We start from the raw sequence: 22,932 nt of genomic DNA, 5'->3' as shown, positions 1-22,932 counted from the left end.
CAGCACCAGTTACACCAGTTACACCAGTAACACCAGTTACACCAGTAACCAGCCCCAGTTACACCAGTAACATCAGTAACCAGCCCCAGTAACCCACACTAGTTACAACCAGTAACCAGCACCAGTAACACCAGTAACCAGCACCAGTTGTAACCAGTAACCAACACCAGTTACAGCCAGTTACACCAGTTAAACCAGTAACCAGAACCAGTTACACCAGAAACCAACACCAGTAACCCCATTGCCCCACACCAGTTACACCAGTAACCAGCACCAGTAACCCCATTGCCCCACACCAGTAACCCCAGTAAACAACACCAGTAACCCCAGTAACCCCATTACCCCACACCAGTTACACCAGTAACCAGCACCAGTAACCCCATTGCCCCACACCAGTAACCCAGTAACCCACACCAATAACCCCAGTAACCCACACCAGTAACCCCAGTAACCCCAGTAACCCCAGTAACTCACACCAGTAACCCCAGTAACCCCATTACCCCACACCAGTAACCCCAGTAACCCACACCAGTAACCCCAGTAACCCCAGTAACCCCAGTAACTCACACCAGTAACCCCAGTAACCCCATTACCCCACACCAGTAACCCCAGTAACCCACACCAGTAACCCCAGTAACCCCAGTAACCCACACCAGTAACCCCAATAACCCACATCAGTAACCCCAGTAACCCCAGTAACCCACACCAGTAACCCCAGTAACCCACACCAGTAACCCCAGTAACCCCAGTAACCCACACCAGTAACCCCAATAACCCACATCAGTAACCCCAGTAACCCCAGTAACCCACACCAGTAACCCCAATAACCCACATCAGTAACCCCAGTAACCCCAGTAACCCACACCAGTAACCCCAGTAACCCACACCAGTAACCCCAGTAACTCACACCAGTAACCCCAGTAACCCCATTACCCCACACCAGTAACCCCAGTAACCCACACCAGTAACCCCAGTAACCCCAGTAACCCACACCAGTAACCCCAGTAACCCCAGTAACCCCAGTAACCCACACCAGTAACCCCAGTAACCCACACCAGTAACCCCATTACCCCACACCAGTAACCCCAGTAACCCCAGTAACCCACACCAGTAACCCCAGTAACCCACACCAGTAACCCCAGTAACCCCAGTAACCCCAGTAACCCACACCAGTAACCCCAGTAACCCCAGTAACCCACATCAGTAACCCCAGTAACCCCAGTGACCCACACCAGTAACCCCAGTAACCCCAGTAACCCGACCCCTGTAGCACAAAATGTCCTTGAGGGACCCAGGCTCTGCTCCAGCGTCTCTCAGGAGCCTCTGGAGCAGAATTCCAGTTTTTTCTCTGGAATCCTGGGAATTCTTCCCCTCCCTCCCACTTTCTGCAGGGTCAGGAATCCCAGTGCCAAACACCACGTGCAAAAACCCTGGAAATTTTTGGGAATTCTCTCTCCCTGTGGATGATTTTCTGCACGGATCCGGTTTCATTCTCGTGCCTGCACGAGGTTTGGAAAACAACAACAGCAGCCACGGGGAAAAAAAAAACAAAATAAAACAAAAAAACGAAAAAAAAAAAAAACCAACAAAAAACACAAGAAAAAAAAAATCCCCAAAAAAACCCAACCTGGAGGTTGTGACAAAAATATTGATTTAAACCCGAAATCCACGGAAAACAAGGGAGACAAGGAATCCTGTCCTGGATTGATGCCGAGCAAACAAATCCACGGAGAAACCTCCTGGGAATGGAGCTGGGAGCGTTTCCAGCTTCTTTCCCGAGGTTTTCCCAAAAAAAAAAAAAAAAAAAAAATTCGATGGGATTTTGGAGCTTCAGGAGGCTCCCGGAGCTGCCTTTTCCAAGGCAGAATTCCCAACCCCTGCCTCCTGCTGGGTGTGTTTGCCACCGAGCCTCGTCAAAACCGGTTCGAAAAGAAAATTCCGAATTTCTGCGCTGAATTCTCTGTCCGAGCGTCTCCCAACAACCCCTCAGAGGCTCTGAAATTCCAGGTTTTAGCAGGATTTTCATCCCATTGAGGCTCCCAGAGCTGGAAACTTTGACTGGCACTCATCTCTGCTCTGTCCGAACTGCAAAAATCTGATTTTCCAGGTTCGTGGGGGAGATGCTCATGAGGATTTTTCCTTGTGCTTTAAATCCCTTTTTTTTTTTTTTTCCACCAGGAAAAAACCTTCTGGAACCTCTTCCCTGGGTCACACCTGCTTGGTTTTCCCACCAGAGCCATGTTTGGAAAGGCTTTTCCAAAGGGATGAGCTCCCAAAACTGGGAGTGAGGTCACACTCCCTGCCACCACTCTTTGGGGTGGAGCAAAATGACCTCAAAATCCCCAATTTTTGCTGGAATTGAGGAAGGAATGAGACGCAAGGAGAACTTTTCCAAGCCCCAGGAAGTTCAGGTGATGCTTTCCCGAAGGAGCCAGCCTGGAGAGGCCACCAAGCTCAGAGGGAGCAAAGAACCTCCAGGAAACAGGGAGGAAACATCTCTGTCCTTGTCCCTGTCCCTGTCCCTGTCCTTGTCCCTGTCCCTGTCCCTGTCCCTGTCCTTGTCCCTGTCCTTGTCCTTGTCCTTGTCCCTGTCCCTGTCCCTGTCCCCTGTCCCTGTCCCCTGTCCCTGTCCCTGTCCTTGTCCCTGTCCCTGTCCCTGTCCCTGTCCTTGTCCCCATCCCCATCCCTGTCCCCTGTCCCTGTCCCCTGTCCCCTGTCCCTGTCCCCATCCCTGTCCTTGTCCCTGTCCCTGTCCTTGTCCCTGTTCCTGTCCTTGTCCCCATCCCTGTCCTTGTCCTTGTCCCCATCCCCATCCCTGTCCTCATCCCTGTCCCTGTCCCCATCCCTGTCCTTGTCCCTGTCCCTGTCCTTGTCCTTGTCCCCATCCCTGTCCTTGTCCCTGTCCCTGTCCCTGTCCTTGTCTCTGTCCTTGTCCCTGTCCCTGTCCTTGTCCCCATTCCTGTCCTTGTCCTCGTCCCTGTCCCCTGTCCCTGTCCCTGTCCTTGTCCCCATCCCTGTCCCTGTCCCTGTCCCCACCCCTGTCCCTGTGCCATCCCCATCCCTGTCCCCATCCCTGTTCCATCCCCATCCCTGTCCCTGTCCCTGTCCCTGTCCCCAGTCCCTGTCCCCACCCCTGTCCCTGTGCCATCCCCATCCCTGTCCCTGTCCCTGTCCCCCTCCCTGTCCCTGTCCCTGTCCCTGTCCCTGTCCCTGTCCCTGTCCCCCTCCCTGTCCCTGTCCCTGTCCCTATCCCTGTCCTTGTCCCTGTCCCTGTCCCTGTCCCTGTCCCTGTCCCCAGTCCCTGTCTCAAGGGCTGGAACTTGGTCCTTCCAACCCAAACCATTCCAGAACCGTTTCCTGGGAAGCCGGAAGCATTCCCAAGGAAAAGTCTCCCTATGATCCAGGGAAACCTGAAGCATCCCCAAAGAATTCATCCCTTTTTTCCCAGAGCAGCCTGAAGCCCGCAGGAATTCACCCCTTTTTCCTTCCCTCCTGCTCCAGGCAGTTCAGGCCCGGCTGGAATCTCCTCCACCCCAGTGTCCCTGGAGCAGCCCCATAATTAACAACCCTCTGCTAACGAACCCTCAGAGCCTCACGGGACAATCTTTCCCCTAAGGCAGGAATTCACCCGGAGCAGGAGATCTCAACCCTGCCGAGAAACAAAACCCCAAAAGCAGAACTCCACAACTTTGGGATGAACACCCAGCTCCAGCTCCGGGCTGGAATGGGGACACGGAGCTGCAGTGGGATCCTCGTTCCCTAAAACCCTAAATGGATGATGCCATCGGGGCCGGATCATTCCCAGCTCATTCCCGTTCCAGAATGGGACACGGAGCTGCAGTGGGATCCTCGTTCCCTAAAACCCTAAATGGATGATGCCATCGGGGCCGGATCATTCCCAGCTCATTCCCGTTCCAGAACGGGACACGGAGCTGCAGTGGGATCCTCGTTCCCTAAAACCCTAAATGGATGATGCCATCGGGGCCGGATCATTCCCAGCTCATTCCCGTTCCAGAACGGGACACGGAGCTGCAGTGGGATCCTCATTCCCTAAAACCCTAAATGGATGATGCCATCGGGGCCGGATCATTCCCAGCTCATTCCCATTCCAGAACGGGACACGGAGCTGCAGTGGGATCCTCATTCCCTAAAACAAACCCTGCTGCCATCGGGGCCGGATCATTCCCAGCTCATTCCCGTTCCCGAGACATGTGAGTGACCTTTGGGACATGTGAGTGACCTTTGGGACATGTGAGTGACCTTTGGGGACACGTGAGTGACCACCCCAGCTGCTGCTTTTCCTCCTCCACCCATCCCCAAAGTCCTGTGACTTTCCCTCCCCAGATTTGTTTTCGTTCCTGCCGGAGCTCCAGAGTGTCACAACGATGACAAAGCCACCCCAAATCATCCCAAAAACACCAGAAATCATCCCAAAGCCACCCCAAATCATCCTAAAAAACACCCCAAATCATCCAAAAACATCCTAAATTATCCCAAAGCCACCCTAAATCCTCCCAAAGCCACCCTAAATCATCCAAAAACACCCTAAATAAACCCAAAGCCACCCAAAATCATCCTAAAACCACCCTAAATCATCCAAAAACATCCTAAATTATCCCAAAGCCACCCTAAATCATCCTGAAAAACACCCCAAATCATCCCAAAGCCACCCTAAATCATCCCAAAGCCATCAGAAATCATCCCAAAAACAAACAAAATCATCCCAAAGCCACCAGAAATCATCCCAAAAACACCCAAAATCATCCCAAAGCCACCCTAAATCATCCAAAACCCACCCTAAATCATCCAAAAACATCCTAAATCATCCCAAAGCCACCCTAAATCATCCAAAAACATCCTAAATCATCCCAAAGCCACCCTAAATCATCCAAAACCACCCCAAATCATCCCAAAGCCACCCTAAATCCTCCCAAAGCCATCAGAAATCATCCCAAAAACAAACAAAATCATCCCAAAACCACCAGAAATCATCCCAAAGCCACCAGCAATCATCCAAAAACACCCAAAAACATCCCAAAAACATCCTAAATCATCCTAAAACCACCCAAAATCATCCCAAAGCCACCCTAAAAGATCCCAAACCCCTGCAGGCCCCCTCCAGGCCGGGATGAACTCATGGATTCCCATTCAGAGCCCGATGACTCCTCTGCACTTGTTCCACCATCGCGTGACCGCGGTCGTTTTCCCGCAAAACCGCGGCTTTTTTGGGAAATTTAAAAATAAATAAATAAATAAATAAATAAATAAATAAATTAAAATGACTGCAGCATCATGTGAGGGTTTGCAGCTCCCAACTCGGGGCAGGATCTGAGAGGGAAGGAAGCTGAAAGTTCTTTGGTTTTTTTTGTTTTTTTTTTTTTCTTTTCTTTTCATTTTGGTCACGCTGGGCTGGCAGAGCTCCAGGGCTGAGCTCAGGGCTGGGGTTGCTGCCAGGGCTAAAAAAGGGAATTTTTTATTTATTATTTATTTATTTATTTATTTATTTATTTTATTTTTCCCCCTCTGTGGGAAAGGGACGGGGAAGGGAGACACGTGAGGGAACTGCCTTGGGGTCACGGGCAACTTTGAGCTGGCTGGGGTTTAAATTTAGAAAATTATCTGCTGCAGGTTGGAGAAAAACAGGGATAGGGGAAAGAGGGGAAATTCCTGGAGTGGCTTTGGAGTGACATCAGCAGGGCCCTGCAGGAGATGAAGGAATTCTTTCAAACAGGCAGTGGGGATTTAAACTGGGAAAGGGGAGATTTGGGGGGGATTTGGGTGGGATTTGGGCTGGGATGGAATTCCCAGCCCCTGCTGGGGTTTGATGGTGGAACAAGTGCAGAGGAATCATCGGGCTCTGAATGTGAATGAATGAGTTCATCCCGGCCTGGAGGGATTGGGGATGATTTGGGGTGGTTTTGGGATGATTTTGGGTGGCTTTGGGAGGATTTCTGGTGGCTTTGGGATGATTTTAGGAGTTTTTGGATGATTTAGGGTGGCTTTGGGTTTATTTAGGGTGTTTTGGGATGATTTAAGGTGGCTTTGGGATGATTTCTGGTGGCTTTGGGTTTATTTAGGGTGTTTTGGGATGATTTCTGGTGGCTTTGGGAGGATTTCTGGTGGCTTTGGGATGATTTTGGGAGTTTTTGGATGATTTAAGGTGTTTTGAGTTTATTTAGGGTGGCTTCGGGATGATTTCTGGTGGCTTTGGGAAAATTTAGGGTGGCTTTGGGAGGATTTAGGGTGGTTTTGGGATGATTTTGGGTGGCTTTGGGAGGATTTCTGGTGGCTTTGGGAGGATTTAGGGTGTTTTTGGATGATTTTGGGTGGCTTTGGGATGATTTCTGGTGGCTTTGGGATGATTTAGGGTGGCTTTGGGATGATTTAGGGAGTTTTTGGGATGATTTAAGGTGGCTTTGGGATGATTTAGGGTGGTTTTGGGATGATTTAGGGAGTTTTTGGGATGATTTCTGGTGGCTTTGGGATGATTTAGGGTGTTTTTGGAATGATTTTGGGTGTTTTGGGATAATTTTGGGGTGTTTTTGGGATGATTTAGGATATTTTTGGGTGGCTTTGGGATGATTTCTGGTGTTTTTGGGATGATTTTGGGTGTTTTTGAGATGATTTTGGGTGATTTTGGATGATTTAGGATGTTTTTGGGTGGCTGTGGGATAATTTAGGGTGATTTTGGGATGATTTTGGGTGTTTTTGGATGATTTAGGGTGGTTTTGTGATGATTTAGGATATTTTTGGGTGGCTTTGGGATGATTTAGGGTGTTTTGGGATGATTTTGGGTGTTTTTGGGATGATTTTGGGTGATTTTGGGATGATTTTGGGTGTTTTTGGGATGATTTTGGGATGATTTCTGGTGTTTTTGTGATGATTTAGGTTGATTTTGAGATGGGTGGAGGAGGATCCCTGGAAATATCCAGGGATGGAGCGACCTGGGATAACAAAAGGTGTTCCCTGCTCGGGGCAGAGCGATTTTTAAATTCCTCCCAACCCAGAAAATTCCCTGATTCCCCCAAATCCCCACATTTCCCATTCCCCTCCACCCTCCTGTGCCTCCCCTCACCCAAATTCCTGCCTGGATTTGGGCTCCCGAGGCAATTCCAGAGAAAATTTGGACCAAATAATCTCCAGTAGATTTCCTGGAGCAGCAGCTCCCACAATCTCAGCTCTTCCCTTTCTTCCAGAAAATTAAAAAATAAAAATAAAAATTAAAAAAAAAAAAGGAGAAATGTTTAAATTTGGGAATAAAATGTTCAATTAGCACAGTTTAATTAAAACCAGAATCAGGCACTTCTGTCCTGCATCCCAAATCACATTTCTATATTTTAACAGGATTTGTTTATAAATTTCCAGCTCAAAATTCCCAAACCAAGAGTACAAAATCTGCAGGAAAACTGGGAAATAAAAGGGGAATAAATGACAGGAACCAAATTTATGGCACGGGACAGGCAGTAGGAAAACTCCCCTAACCCAGGGATGAGCGGAATTTTTTTATATTTAATTTTTAATATATTTTAGAATCTTTTAGACACAGCTGATCCTCTACCTCACCCATTCCAAGGGCTTTTAATCCAGTTTTTTTGGGGGTTTTTTGGGTTATTTTTTGGGGTTTTTTTGGGTTTTTTTTTTTTGCATGTGAGCATTTAATTTTGATGTATTTTTATTCGAAATTTCACTACATATAAAGTCAAAACTCACCCTGCTTCTGCAAAAAAAAAAAAAAAAAAAAAAAATCTGCATTTAAAAATTGAAAACTCCAGGTCAAAATCCCAAACCCTCCCCCATCCCATAAACCTAAATTCAGGTTTTGTTTGCCCAAAATTCATTTTTGAGTGGTTTTTAGCAGCAGTGAAGGAGCTCAGCTCTGCAGGGAACTGGTTGTGAGAGAAAGGGGTGAAATAAAATAAAGATTTGTAGAAACGCCCCAAAAATAACCTAAATACAGCCAGGAACCCAAAAATAATCCAGATATGGTCAGAAACCCCCCCAAAAAACACGATCAGAAACCAAAAAAAAATCCCCAAATACAGCCAGGACCCCCCAAAACACGGTCAGAAACCCCCCAAAAATCCCCAAATACAGCCAGGACCCCCCAAAATAACCCAGATACAGCCAGGACCCCCCAAAAAATCCCAAATACAGCCAGGACCCCCCAAAATAACCCAGATACAGCCAGGACCCCCCAAAAAATCCCCAAATACAGCCAGGACCCCCCAAAAAATCCCAAATACAGCCAGGACCCCCCCCAAAACACGGTCAGAAACCCCCCAAAAATCCCAAATACAGCCAGGACCCCCCAAAAAATCCCAAATACAGCCAGGACCCCCCAAAAAAATCCCCAGATACAGCCAGGACCCCCCAAAAAATCCCAAATACAGCCAGGACCCCCCAAAATAACCCAGATACAGCCAGGACCCCCCAAAAAATCCCCAAATACAGCCAGGACCCCCCCCAAAACACGGTCAGAACCCCCCAAAAAATCCCCAAATACAGCCAGGACCCCCCCCCCAAAACACGGTCAGAACCCCCCAAAAATCCCCAAATACAGCCAGGACCCCCCCCCCCAAAACACGGTCAGAAAGCCCCCAAAAATCCCAAATACAGCCAGGACCCCCCAAAATAACCCAGATACAGCCAGGACCCCCCAAAAAATCCCCAAATACAGCCAGGACCCCCCCCAAAACACGGTCAGAACCCCCCAAAAAATCCCCAAATACAGCCAGGACCCCCCAAAATAACCCAGATACAGCCAGGACTACCCCCCCCCCCCCAAAATAAAAAACCCCAAAGAGAGGCAGGACCCCCCAAGGCAGCCCTGGTATGGCCAGCACCTCTAAAAGGGATGGGGAGCACCCACGGGATAACCCCGGGAAGCACATTTGGGGTCAGTGGGGTCTGTGCTGCACAGATCCCATGGGATAACCCCGGGAAGCACATTTGGGGTCAGTGGGGTCTGTGCTGCACAGATCCCATGGGATAACCCCGGGAAGCACATTTGGGGTCTGTGGGGTCTGTGCTGAACAAATCCCATGGGATAACCCCGGGAAGCACATTTGGGGTCCGTGGGGTCTGTGCTGCACAGATCCCATGGGATAACCCCGGGAAGCACATTTGGGGTCTGTGGGGTCTGTGCTGAACAAATCCCATGGGATAACCCCGGGAAGCACATTTGGGGTCAGTGGGGTCTGTGCTGAACAAATCCCACAGGATAACCCCGGGAAGCACATTTGGGGTCAGTGGGGTCTGTGCTGCACAAATCCCACGGGATAACCCCGGGAAGCACATTTGGGGTCAGTGGGGTCTGTGCTGAACAAATCCCATGGGATAACCCCGGGAAGCACATTTGGGGTCAGTGGGGTCTGTGCTGAACAAATCCCACGGGATAACCCCGGGAAGCACATTTGGGGTCTGTGGGGTCTGTGCTGCACAAATCCCATGGGATAACCCCGGGAAGCACATTTGGGGTCAGTGGGGTCTGTGCTGAACAAATCCCATGGGATAACCCCGGGAAGCACATTTGGGGTCAGTGGGGTCTGTGCTGAACAAATCCCACGGGATAACCCCGGGAAGCACATTTGGGGTCTGTGGGGTCTGTGCTGAACAAATCCCATGGGATAACCCCGGGAAGCACATTTGGGGTCAGTGGGGTCTGTGCTGAACAAATCCCACAGGATAACCCCGGGAAGCACATTTGGGGTCAGTGGGGTCTGTGCTGCACAAATCCCACGGGATAACCCCGGGAAGCACATTTGGGGTCAGTGGGGTCTGTGCTGAACAAATCCCATGGGATAACCCCGGGAAGCACATTTGGGGTCAGTGGGGTCTGTGCTGAACAAATCCCATGGGATAACCCCGGGAAGCACATTTGGGGTCAGTGGGGTCTGTGCTGCACAAATCCCATGGGATAACCCCGGGAAGCACATTTGGGGTCAGTGGGGTCTGTGCTGCACAAATCCCATGGGATAACCCCGGGAAGCACATTTGGGGTCAGTGGGGTCTGTGCTGAACAAATCCCACAGGATAACCCCGGGAAGCACATTTGGGGTCTGTGGGGTCTGTGCTGCACAAATCCCATGGGATAACCCCGGGAAGCACATTTGGGGTCAGTGGGGTCTGTGCTGAACAAATCCCATGGGATAACCCCGGGAAGCACATTTGGGGTCCGTGGGGTCTGTGCTGAACAAATCCCACGGGATAACCCCGGGAAGCACATTTGGGGTCAGTGGGGTCTGTGCTGCACAAATCCCATGGGATAACCCCGGGAAGCACATTTGGGGTCAGTGGGGTCTGTGCTGAACAAATCCCACGGGATAACCCCGGGAAGCACATTTGGGGTCAGTGGGGTCTGTGCTGAACAAATCCCACGGGATAACCCCAGGAAGCACATTTGGGGTCAGTGGGGTCTGTGCTGAACAAATCCCACGGGATAACCCCAGGAAGCACATTTGGGGTCCATGGGGTCTGTGCTGAACAAATCCCACGGGATAACCCCGGGAACCACATTTGGGGTCAGTGGGGTCTGTGCTGCACAGATCCCATGGGATAACCCCGGGAAGCACATTTGGGGTCAGTGGGGTCTGTGCTGCACAGATCCCATGGGATAACCCCGGGAAGCACATTTGGGGTCCGTGGGCTGCAGAAATCCCCATTTCCACATTTGCAGGCAGGAAATAATTCCGTGTTTTAAGCTCATTTTGTACCTGGATCCTGAATTGACAACACCTGAACAAGATCTTAGCGTGGCATAAAATTCCTAATTTTTGGAATTCCTAAAGAATTCCTAAAGAATTTCATTTTCCTGGGAAAGCTGAGCCTCAATTCCTCCGATTCCACGGAATTCCAAATCCAATTCTGGCCTCACTTCCCACTGTTGGACACATCCCAGCCTGGCACTCCCTGCATCCTGAAGTTCCTCAATTCCAACTCTTTATTGGGAAGATTTTCAAATCCCCAAGGTAGAAAAAATTTTTGGGATCACCACGGGACAGGAAAATTCCCGAAACACGGAGCAGCTCCAGGAAAAAGAGGGAAATTCCTGGTGCTGCTCAGGATTCCTGCTTTGCCTCCAGCCCCTTGTTTATAATTAATTAATTAGGGCTGCTCCTACCTGGAATCACCCAGGACTAAAAAATAAAAGGAGGAAAGGCGGGATTTAACACGAAAAATTCAGGAATTTGGAATTCCCAATTTGGGAAAATCTGCTGGGAGGGAATTCAGCTGCTACTACAGGGCTAAAAAAAAAAAGGCAGCAGCAGAAGCAGGAGGGAAGTCCTTGGCACCGTGCGGTTCTTCCTCCTCCTCCTCCTCCTCCTCCTCTTCCCAGTGAATCACATTCCCTGAGGAACCCACTCATCCCAGGTTTTGGGGTGAAAAGAGCAGGGAAAATATCCCAAAATTCCAAGCAATGCAGAGCTGAGCCCATCCCAGGTGCTGGATGATCCCAAATCCCAATCAAATCTCTTCATTTTCCAGTCCAAAGCCTTTCCCTGTGTCCTGTCCCTCCTTCCCTTTGGGAATCCTGGGATGGTTTGGGATTATCCAGGGAATCCTGGAATGGTTTGGGATGGCTCAGGGAATCCTGGGATGGTTTGGGATGGTTCAGGGAATCCTGGAATGGTTTGGGTTTATCCAGGGAATCCTGGAATGGTTTGGGATGGCTCAGGGAATCCTGGGATGGTTTGGGATTATCCAGGGAATCCTGGGATGGTTTGGGATGGCTCAGGGAATCCTGGAATGGTTTGGGTTTATCCAGGGAATCCTGGGATGGTTTGGGATGGTTCAGGGAATCCTGGAATGGTTTGGGTTTATCCAGGGAATCCTGGGATGGTTTGGGATGGTTCAGGGAATCCTGGAATGGTTTGGGATGGCTCAGGGAATCCTGGAATGGTTTGGGATTACCCAGGGAATCCTGGAATGGTTTGGGATTACCCAGGGAATCCTGGAATGGTTTGGGATGGCTCAGGGAATCCTGGAATGGTTTGGGTTTACCCAGGGAATCCTGGGATGGTTTGGGATTATCCAGGGAATCCTGGGATGGTTTGGGTTGGGAAGGAGCTCAAGGATTGAGCTCCCTGCTCCAGCCCTCTCCCTCCAGGAGGAATTTGGGACCTCCTGAATCCCAAACTCCTCTCCCTGCTCATCCTGCAGCCCCATCCCTTGGATGTGCTGCTGGAATTCTCTGGTTTGAAAAGGTCAGGATGGGAATTCCGGGAAGGGAGACGATGGAATCGCAGCCTGAAGGAAATCCCGGATGCAGCCCTGTGCTGGTTATGGCACTGGGGGGGGGGGGGGGGGGAGCTGATCCTTCCTGGGATTTTGGGATCAGCGGATCCCATCCAGCTGAATCCAACCTGAACCCCAAAGGAGGAACCCCAGAACTCTGGGAGAGAACCTGGAGACCCTCCCGCCCCCCCCCCACCACCACTCTGAGCGTGTTTACAACTAAAAACCCCCCCAAAAAAATCCCAAAAGGGAAGAAATTTGGGATGGTTCCCTGTGCCTGGAACCCATCCTGGCCCCGATCCCACAGGGAAGGAGCACGGAGCTGATCAAAGCCACAGATTTCATCCCCCTGTAATTTCTCCTCCAGCCACAAACGCTCCCAAATATTTCTCTGTTTATCTCCCAGCTCTGATCCCATGGAGCTTTTTGAATTTTCGGGATCAAAGCTGGCTGGGTTTTTGAAGGCTCAGTTTCAATTCCCCTCCGTGGTCTCTTCCAAGGAGGTTTTTTTTGGGTTTTTTTTTTTTGTTTTTTTGTTTTTTGTTTTGTTTTGTTTGGGGTTTTTTTTTAAAAGGAATTTTTTCCTTGGGGAAATGTAGAAAAAAACGGCCCCGGATTTTGGTGCAAATGAAAGGGAAGATCAAAGGCAGCCAAATTTCACCCTGTTCCCAAAAAAGGATGGCTGGAGGCAATTCCCTTCGAGCAGCTGCTGGAATTAGGATTCCCCTTTCCCAGAAAAGCTTTGGAAGTGCTGTAGGGGCAAAACAGGCTGGGAACCGAGGCACTGGAACCACCCAAATCCTGGGATCCCACAAATCCCGGGATCCCACAAATCCCGGGATCCCACAAATCCCGGGATCCCAAAGCTGGGATCACACAAATCCCGGGATCCCACAAATCCCGGGATCCCAAAGGTGGGATCCCACAAATCCTGGGATCACACAAATCCCGGGATCACACAAATCCCGGGATCCCACAAATCCCGGGATCTCAAAGCTGGGATCACACAAATCCCGGGATCCCACAAATCCCGGGATCCCATAGGTGGGATCACACAAATCCTGGCATCCCACAAATCCTGGGATCCCAAAGCTTCCAGGGTCCTACAGCTGGATCCAAGAGTTCCTGGGATCCCAAAGCTGGGATCCCTCATTCCCCTCATTCCCACTTTTCCCTCATTCCCCTCATTCCCACTTTTCCCTCATTCCCATTTTTCCCTCATTCCCACTTTTCCCTCATTCCCCTCATTCCCACTTTTCCCTCATTCCCACTTTTCCCTCATTCCCATTTTTCCCTCATTCCCACTTTTCCCTCATTCCCACTGATCCCTCATTCCCACTTTTCCCTCATTCCCCTCATTCCCACTTTTCCCTCATTCCCCTCATTCCCACTTTTCCCTCATTCCCACTTTTCCCTCATTCCCCTCATTCCCACTTTTTCCTCATTCCCACTTTTCCCTCATTCCCCTCATTCCCCTCATTCCCTCATTCTCCTCATTCCCCTCATTCCCACTTTTCCCTCATTCCCACTTTTCCCTCATTCCCACTGATCCCGGGATTTCTTTGTCCCTGCTCTCCCTTTTTTCCCCCCCTCACTGCAGGAGTTCCTGAGCCAGCCCCGCTCCCCGCTCTGGGATGCTCTGGATAAAAAATTTCCAGCTGGGAATTTTGACAGCCCCGGAGAACAAAGGCAGCTCCAAAACCAATTCCCGGGCTGCTGATTCCCTCCGGATGGCACCTTTGGAATTGGGATAAACATCCCCTGAGGGATGAACCCCCGGAGGGGGGGAGGTCTCTGATCCCAAAGAAATCCCACAAAAAGCACAAAGGGAGGCAGAATCCTGGAATTACTGGGGTTGGAAAATCCCTGTGAGTGCAAGCAGCACGGCCACATCCACACGGATTCTCAAATCCCAGCCACGGGGGAATCCACTTTTCCACGAGGGAATTTTCCAAGCTCAGCCCTCCCTGTCACTGATTTCCCTGGAAAAGGGATGGGACAGGGAACAGCCCCACTGGGATTGGGATTGGGATTGGATTCTCCACACCAGAATTCCAGCAGAGACAAGAAAGTCCCGAGTGTATCCAAAAAATCCCCCAAATTTCAATCCTGAAATTCCTAAATCCTAAAATCCCTAAATCCTGGAATTTCTAAATCCTGAATGACCTAAATCCTGAAATTCCTAAATCCTAAAACCCCTAAATCCTGGAATTTCTAAATCCTAAATTACCTAAGTCCTGAAATTCCTAAATCCTAAAACCCCCAAATCCTGGAATTTCTAAATCCTGAATGACCTAAATCCTGAAACTCCTAAATCCTAAAATCCCTAAATCCTGGAATTTCTAAATCCTAAATGACCTAAATCCTGAAATTCCTAAATCCTGGAATTTCTTAATCCTAAATGACCTAAATCCTGAAACTCCTAAATCCTAAAATCCCTAAATCCTGGGGGTTTTTTGTGGGTTTTTTTTTGTGGTTTTTTTTTGTTTTGTTTTGGTTTGGTTTTTTTGGTTTTTTTTTTTGGGGTGTGGGTTTTTTTTTTTTTTCCCTGAAAAGAAAATTTTACTAAAAAAATGGTGGAAAAAATTTCAGCTCCACGGGTGAAAAATTCCCCAGCCCTGCGGGAATTCCCTGGATCCTTCACCCCCCCCCAAAAAAAAAAAGAACCCAAACCCAAAAAAATCCCCCCAGGATTCCTGAGCTCATCGTGGCCTTCGCAGAATCCAGGCCAGGCCCCAGTCCCAAAGCAAGGCGAGTTTTGGGCATGGTGGGAATGCTCATCCTCATCCTCCTCTTCATCATCATCATCCTCATCCTCATCCTCCTCTTCATCATCATCATCCTCATCCTCATCATCCTCATCCTCATCCTCATCATCCTCTTCATCATCCTCATCCTCATCCTCATCCTCCTCTTCATCATCATCATCCTCATCCGCATCCTCCTCTTCATCATCATCATCCTCATCCTCATCATCCTCATCCTCATCCTCCTCTTCATCATCCTCATCATCCTCATCCTCTTCATCCTCATCCTCCTCTTCATCATCATCATCCTCCTCTTCATCATCCTCATCCTCATCATCCTCATCCTCCTCTTCATCATCCTCATCCTCATCATCCTCATCCTCATCATCATCCTCATCATCCTCATCCTCATCCTCCTCTTCATCATCCTCATCATCCTCATCATCCTCATCCTCCTCTTCATCATCATCCTCATCCTCATCATCCTCATCCTCATCCTCCTCTTCATCATCCTCATCCTCTTCATCCTCATCCTCATCCTCCTCTTCATCATCCTCATCATCCTCATCCTCATCATCCTCATCCTCATCCTCATCATCCTCATCATCATCCTCATCATCCTCATCCTCATCCTCCTCTTCATCATCCTCATCATCCTCATCCTCCTCTTCATCATCCTCATCCTCATCATCCTCATCCTCATCCTCATCCTCATCCTCCTCTTCATCATCATCATCCTCATCCTCATCCTCCTCATCCTCATCCTCATCCTCCTCTTCATCATCCTCATCCTCTTCATCCTCCTCTTCATCCTCATCCTCCTCTTCATCATCCTCATCCTCATCATCCTCATCCTCCTCTTCATCATCCTCATCATCCTCATCCACTTCATCCTCATCCTCCTCATCCTCTTCATCCTCATCCTCCTCTTCATCATCCTCATCCTCATCATCCTCATCCTCCTCTTCATCATCCTCCTCTTCATCATCCTCATCCTCTTCATCCTCATCCTCATCCTCCTCTTCATCATCCTCATCATCCTCATCCTCTTTATCCTCATCCTCCTCTTCATCCTCATCATCCTCATCCTCCTCTTCATCATCATCATCCTCATCATCCTCATCCTCTTCATCCTCTTCATCCTCCTCATCTTCATCATCCTCATCCTCCTCTTCATCATCCTCATCATCATCATCCTCTTCATCCTCATCCTCATCATCCTCATCCTCCTCTTCATCCTCATCCTCATCCTCATCGTCCTCATCATCATGATCCTCATCCTCCTCTTCATCCTCATACTCCTCTTCATCCTCATCCTCCTCTTCATCATCATCATCCTCATCCTCATCATCCTCATCCTCCTCTTCATCCTCTTCATCCTCATCATCCTCATTCTCAACATCCTCATCCTCCTCATCATCCTCATCGTCCTCATTATCATCATCCTCTTCATCATCCTCGTCATCCTAATCCTCATCATCCTCTTCATCCTCATCATCCTCATCTTCCTCATCCTCTTCATCCTCATCCTCATCCTCATCCTCCTCTTCATCCTCATCATCCTCACCATCCGCATCTTCCTCATCCTCTTCATCCTCATCCTCATCCTCATCCTCATCCTCATCCTCATCCTCATCCTCCTCATCCTCCTCATCCTCCTTCTCCTCATCCTCTTCATCCTCCTCCTCCTCCTCCTCCTCCTGCTGGCCCTGCAGAACCTCACCCCGCTCTTCTGGCGGCTCCAGCGCTTTGATTAATGAATTTCCAGAGAAATCATTCCATTAAAGCCAATTAATAAATATTAAAATCCGAGCGCGCCCTCTGCCGTCCGCAGCGGGGAACTGCGGGATGAAGAATTGGGGAGGTTCATTAGGGGATCACTAATTAGGGGTCGAATCCAAATGGGGTTTTTGGTAAGGTTGGAATTGAGGATTTAATGATTCCAAGGGATCCAAGGTGGTGGGGAAGAGCTGAGCTCAAATCCCAACCTTTGGAACCTCCGCACGCCCCGAGGCTCCGGGAAAAGCTGATGGCAAAGGAAGGGCCCCAAAACAGCCCCAAAAACCAACAAACGGCCCCAAAACAGCCCCAAAAAAATCCAAACAGCCCCAAAAACCAACAAACGGCCCCAAAACAGCCCCAAAAACCAACAAACGGCCCCAAAACAGCCCCAAAAAAATCCAAACAGCCCCAAAAACAAACAAACGGCCCCAAAACAGCCCCAAAAACCAACAAACGGCCCCAAAAACCAACAAACAGCCCCAAAACAGCCCCAAAAACCAACAAACGGCCCCAAAAACCAACAAACGGCCCCAAAACAGCCCCAAAAACCAACAAACGGCCCCAAAAACCAAAAAATGGCCCAAAACAGCCCCAAAAACCAACAAACAGCCCCAAAACAGCTCCAAAAAACCTCCAAAACAGCCCCAAAACAGCTCGAAAAACCAACAAACGGCCCCAAAACAGCTCCAAAAAACCAACAAACGGCCCCAAAAACCAACAAACGGCCCCAAAACCCAACAAACGGCCCCAAAACAGCCCCAAAAACCAAAAAATGGCCCAAAACAGCCCCAAAACCCAACAAACGGCCCCAAAAACCAACAAAAGACCCCAAATAACCCCGCAGAGCCCCGCGAGCTCTCCCTGTGGGGGCGCTCCCCGGCAGCCCCGGTCCCCTCTGGAATGTTGGGATCTCCCTCCCGAATTAACGAGGGAATGGCTGGATCGGAACGGGGCCCCAGAACGAGCAGCACCCACAGGCAGCACCTCTGATCCCAAACCCATCCCAAACCCATCCCAAACCCATCCCAAACCCCATCCCAAACCCATCCCAAACCATCCCAAACCCCATCCCAAACCCATTTCAAACCCATCCCAAATCCATCCCAAATTCTATCCCAAAATCCATCCCAAACCATCCCAAACCATCCCACACCATCCCAAACCCATCCCAAACCATCCCAAACCATCCCAAACCCATCCCAAACCATCCCAAACCCATCCCAAACCCATCCCAAACCATCCCACACCATCCCAAACCCATCCCAAACCCATCCCAAACCATCCCAAACCCATCCCAAACCATCCCAAACCATCCCAAACCCATCCCAAACCCATCCCAAACCCATCCCAAACCATCCCACACCATCCCAAACCCATCCCAAACCCATCCCAAACCATCCCAAACCCATCCCAAACCATCCCAAACCCATCCCAAACCCATCCCAAACCCCATCCCAAACCCATCCCAAACCATCCCAAACCCATCCCAAACCCATCCCAAACCCATCTCAAATTCTATCCCAAAATCCATCCCAAACCCATCCCAAACCCCATCCCGAACCCCATCCCAAATCCATTCCAAATCCATTCCAAACCCGTTCCAAATCCATTCCAAATTCCAAACCAAATCCAGACCAATTCCAAATCCATTCCAAATCCATTCCAAATTCCAAACCCATTCCAGATCCATTCCAAATTAATTCCAAACCCATTCCAAATACATTCCAAATCCATTCCAAATCCATTCCAAATTCATTCCAAATTCCAAATCCAGACCAATTCCAAATTCCAAACCCGTTCCAAACCCATTCTGAACCCATTCCAAACCCATTCCATATCCATTCCAAATTCCAAACCCGTTCCAGATCCATTCGAAATTCATTCCAAACTAATTCCAAACCCGTTCCAAATCCATTCCAAATTCCAAACCCGTTCCAAACCCATTCCAAATTCATTCCAAACTAATTCCAAACCCATTCCAAATCCATTCCAAATTCCAAATCCATTCCAAACCCATTCCATATCCATTCCAAATCCATTCCAAACCCGTTCCAGATCCATTCCAAATTCATTCCAAACTAATTCCAAACCCGTTCCAAATCCATTCCAAATTCCAAACCCGTTCCAAACCCATTCCAAATTCATTCCAAACTAATTCCAAACCCATTCCAAATCCATTCCAAACCCATTCCAAACCCGTTCCAAATCCATTCCAAATTCCAAACCAAATCCAGACCAATTCCAAATCCATTCCAAACCCGTTCCAAACCCATTCCAAATTCATTCCAAACTAATTCCAAACCCATTCCAAACACATTCTAAATTCCAAACCCATTCCAAACCCGTTCCAAATCCATTCCAAATTCCAAACCCGTTCCAAACCCATTCCAAATTCATTCCAAACTAATTCCAAACCCATTCCAAATCCATTCCAAATTCCAAATCCATTCCAAACCCATTCTAAATCCATTCCAAACCCATTCCAAATTCCAAATCCATTCCAAACCCATTCCATATCCATTCCAAATCCATTCCAAACCCATTCCATATCCATTCCAAACCCGTTCCAGATCCATTCCAAATTCATTCCAAACTAATTCCAAACCCATTCCAAATCCATTCCAAATTCCAAACCCATTCCAAACCCGTTCCAAATCCATTCCAAATTCCAAACCCGTTCCAAACCCATTCCAAATTCATTCCAAACTAATTCCAAACCCATTCCAAATCCATTCCAAACCCATTCCAAACCCGTTCCAAATCCATTCCAAATTCCAAACCCATTCCATATCCATTCCAAATCCATTCCAAACCCGTTCCAAACCCGTTCCAGACCAATTCCAAACCCGTTCCAGACCCGTTCCAGACCCGTTCCAACCCCACCCCGACCGCCCTCACCCGTTTCCCAGATAAAACCAAACCAATTAATGGGGAATTAATCAATTAATCCAACCTCTGCTCACCTTGCTACTGCACAGCAGTCCCTGCCTCCGTCCCGGGTCCCGCTGGATTCCTGGATTTTTCCCGGATTCCTCCTGCCAAGGAAAAACGGGAATTCACCTCCACCACCCCCAGCTGCATCATTTCATTAAATGGAGTTAAAATTCAATTAAAATTCCGAATATCGACCCCCTGCTCCGCTCGGTGTCCAATTATCCACTCGTTAATAATCAGAATAAATCCCGTTTTTTTTTTTTTATTATTATTATTATGGGGGGAGGAGAAAGCACAGAGGGACTGGGGATTGTGTCGGGTTTGATTTTTATTTTTATTTTTGGGAAAAAATGGGAAGAACAGGAAACGTTCGGGGGGGTTTTAGGACAGGGAGAGGCGTTTGTTGTCCCATTTTTTAATTTAATTTAATTTAATTTAATTTTATTTTATTTTATTTTATTTTTATTTTATTGTTTTTGGAAAGTGCAAAGGGAATTTCCCCCATTTTAGAGGAGAATGTGAAAACAGAAAACGTGTGCCTCATTTTTTTTTTTTTTTTTTTGGGTAAAATGTGAATAATTGGAGAGGTTTCCCCATTTTTTTTAGGAAAATGTGAATAATAGGAGCTGTTTTCCCATTTTTTTGGGAAAATGTGAATAATTGGAACTGTTTTCCCTTTTTTTTTTTTTTTTTAGGAAAATGTGAATAATAGGAGCTGTTTTCCCATTTTTTGGGGGAAAATGTGAATAATTGGAGCTGTTTTCCCATTTTTTTAGGAAAATGTGAATAATTGGAGCTGTTTTCCCTTTTTTTTAGGAAAATGTGAATAATAGGAGATGTTTTCCCTTTTTTTTAGGAAAATGTGAATAATAGGAGCTGTTTTCCCATTTTTTTAGGAAAATGTGAATAATAGGAGCTGTTTTCCCTTTTTTTTTTTTTTTTAGGAAAATGTGAATAATAGGAGCTGTTTCCCCATTTTTTTTAGGAAAATGTGAATAATAGGAGCTGTTTTCCCTTTTTTTGGGAAAATGTGAATAATTGGAGCTGTTTTCCCATTTTTTTTAGGAAAATGTGAATAATTGGAGCTGTTTTCCCATTTTTTTTTAGGAAAATGTGAATAATAGGAGATGTTTTCCCTTTTTTTTAGGAAAATGTGAATAATAGGAGCTGTTTTCCCTTTTTTTTTTTTTTTTAGGAAAATGTGAATAATAGGAGCTGTTTCCCCATTTTTTTTAGGAAAATGTGAATAATTGGAGCTGTTTTCCCATTTTTGTTTTTTTTAGGAAAATGTGAATAATAGGAGCTGTTTTCCCATTTTTTTAGGAAAATGTGAAAAATGGGAGCTATTTTTTTTTTTTTTGGATTCTTGGATTCCAATTTCCAGGAGTTGTTTGGAAAATGAGATTTATTTATTTTTTTTTTTTTTTTTGTTAAATGTCCCAATGCTAAAAAAGACTCCAGGGATGGATTTGACTTTCCAGCTTCTTTTTTTGCATCCAAAAAAATAAAATTAAAATCACCTTTTCCTCATTTTAGAGGGCAAAATACCAATTTTAAAAAAAAAATAAAATGTATTAAAATCCTCGGGTTTTAACAAATGCCTGCAGCTCCTCCCAGCAAATCAAACCCAAATCCCCTTCCCTGCTCCTGAATTTTAATGGAATTATTGAATTATTGCCATGGAAAGACTCTGCAGGATCCAAGGGGAATCTTTTCTATCACTGACAACATCCCAAAAGCAGCAGGAATTGAAAAAAAATTCACAAAAAATAACAAAAATGACAGGAATTTAAAATGAAAGGAATTTAAAACGATAGGAATTTTAAAATCCATGGCAAGGATGTCCCAAAAAACGCAGGAATTTTAAAATCCATGGCAAGAAAATCCCAGAAATTGCAGGAATTTTAAAATTTGCACCAATGACATCCCAAAAAAACTGCAGGAATTTTAAAATCCACACAAATTACATCCCAGAAATTGCACGAATTTTTAAATTCACATCCACAACATCCCAAAAATGGAAGGAATTTTAAAATCCTTGGCAAGGAAGTTCAAAATAAAGCAGGAATTTTAAAATTCACACCAATGACATCCCAAAAAAAGCAGGAATTTTAAAATTCACATCCATAACATCCCCCAAAAAAAACTGCAGGAATTTTTAAATCCACACAAATTACATCCCAAAAATGACAGGAATTTAAAAATCTATGTCAAGGACATCCCAAAAAAACTGCAGGAATTTTAAAACCCATGTCAAGGACATCCCAGAAATTGCAGGAATTTTGAAATCCATGTCAAGGAAGTTCAAAAAAAAAGCAGGAATTTTAAAATTCACCCCAATGACATCCCAAAAATGACAGGAATTTAAAATCCATGGCAAGGAGGTCCCAAAAACTGCAGGAAATTAAAATTCACATCCACAACATCCCCAAAAAAACTGCAGGAATTTTAAAATCCACACAAATTACATCCCAAAAATGACAGGAATTTTAAAATCCATGGCAAGGAAGTCCCCAAAAAACCGCACGAATTTTAAAATTTGAACCAATTACATCCCAAAAACTGCAGGAATTTAAAATTCACATCCACAACATCCCCAAAACCCACATTTTTTTTTTTTTTTTTTTACTTCTCCAACAATTTGGGAATTTCTCCAGCACAATATTAAAATCAAGCTGTTTAAAATTCCTACAAACACCCCATTAAAAAAAAAAATATTCCTGATAAAGCAGGAAAGGGAATATTTCCTATTTTTTTTTTTTTTCCCCCTTCTACTTGGGAAAAGAGGAAAATGTCTGCAGGAAGGATTGGGAAGGAAATTTTGGGGTTTAAATGTTTTGCTGTTTGAGCTCAGAGCAGCTGCAGGGGTTGTTAAATTGAGGTCACAAAAGTGGCCTCAATCTTCCAGGATCAGCAATTTTAGACAGGAAATTAGTGGGAAAAAGGGAAAGGAAAAGGAAAAGGGAAAGGAAAAGGGAAAGGGAAAGGAAAAGGGAAAGGGAAAAGGGAAAAGGGAAAAGGGAAAAGGGAAAAGGGAAAAGGGAAAAGGGAAAAGGGAAAAGGGAAAAGGGAAAAGGGAAAAGGGAAAAGGGAAAAGGGAAAAGGGAAAAGGGAAGGGAAGGGAAGGGAAGGGAAGGGAAGGGAAGGGAAGGGAAGGGAAGGGAAGGGAAGGGAAGGGAAGGGAAGGGAAGGGAAGGGAAGGGAAGGGAAAGGGAAAGGGAAAGGGAAAGGGAAA

At 47.0% G+C, this 22,932-nt stretch overlaps 1 protein-coding gene across 1 annotated transcript in view; it reads right to left on the bottom strand.

Annotated features, from left to right (window-relative positions):
- GNG7 (G protein subunit gamma 7) overlaps positions 1 to 22,932 on the bottom strand; it is a 62,154-nt gene that overhangs the window by 14,651 nt on the left and 24,571 nt on the right. Inside the window, exon 3 of the mRNA XM_062510391.1 lies at positions 19,727 to 19,798. The gene's annotated coding sequence lies outside the window, so the exon portion shown is untranslated. The remainder of the gene's footprint in view (positions 1 to 19,726; positions 19,799 to 22,932) is intronic.

This window comes from Cinclus cinclus, chromosome 28 (genome assembly GCF_963662255.1).
Source record: "Cinclus cinclus chromosome 28, bCinCin1.1, whole genome shotgun sequence".
NCBI lineage: Eukaryota > Metazoa > Chordata > Aves > Passeriformes > Cinclidae > Cinclus > Cinclus cinclus.
Note: the sequence above shows the minus strand (reverse complement) of the source record. Positions and strands in the feature narration are given on the sequence as shown.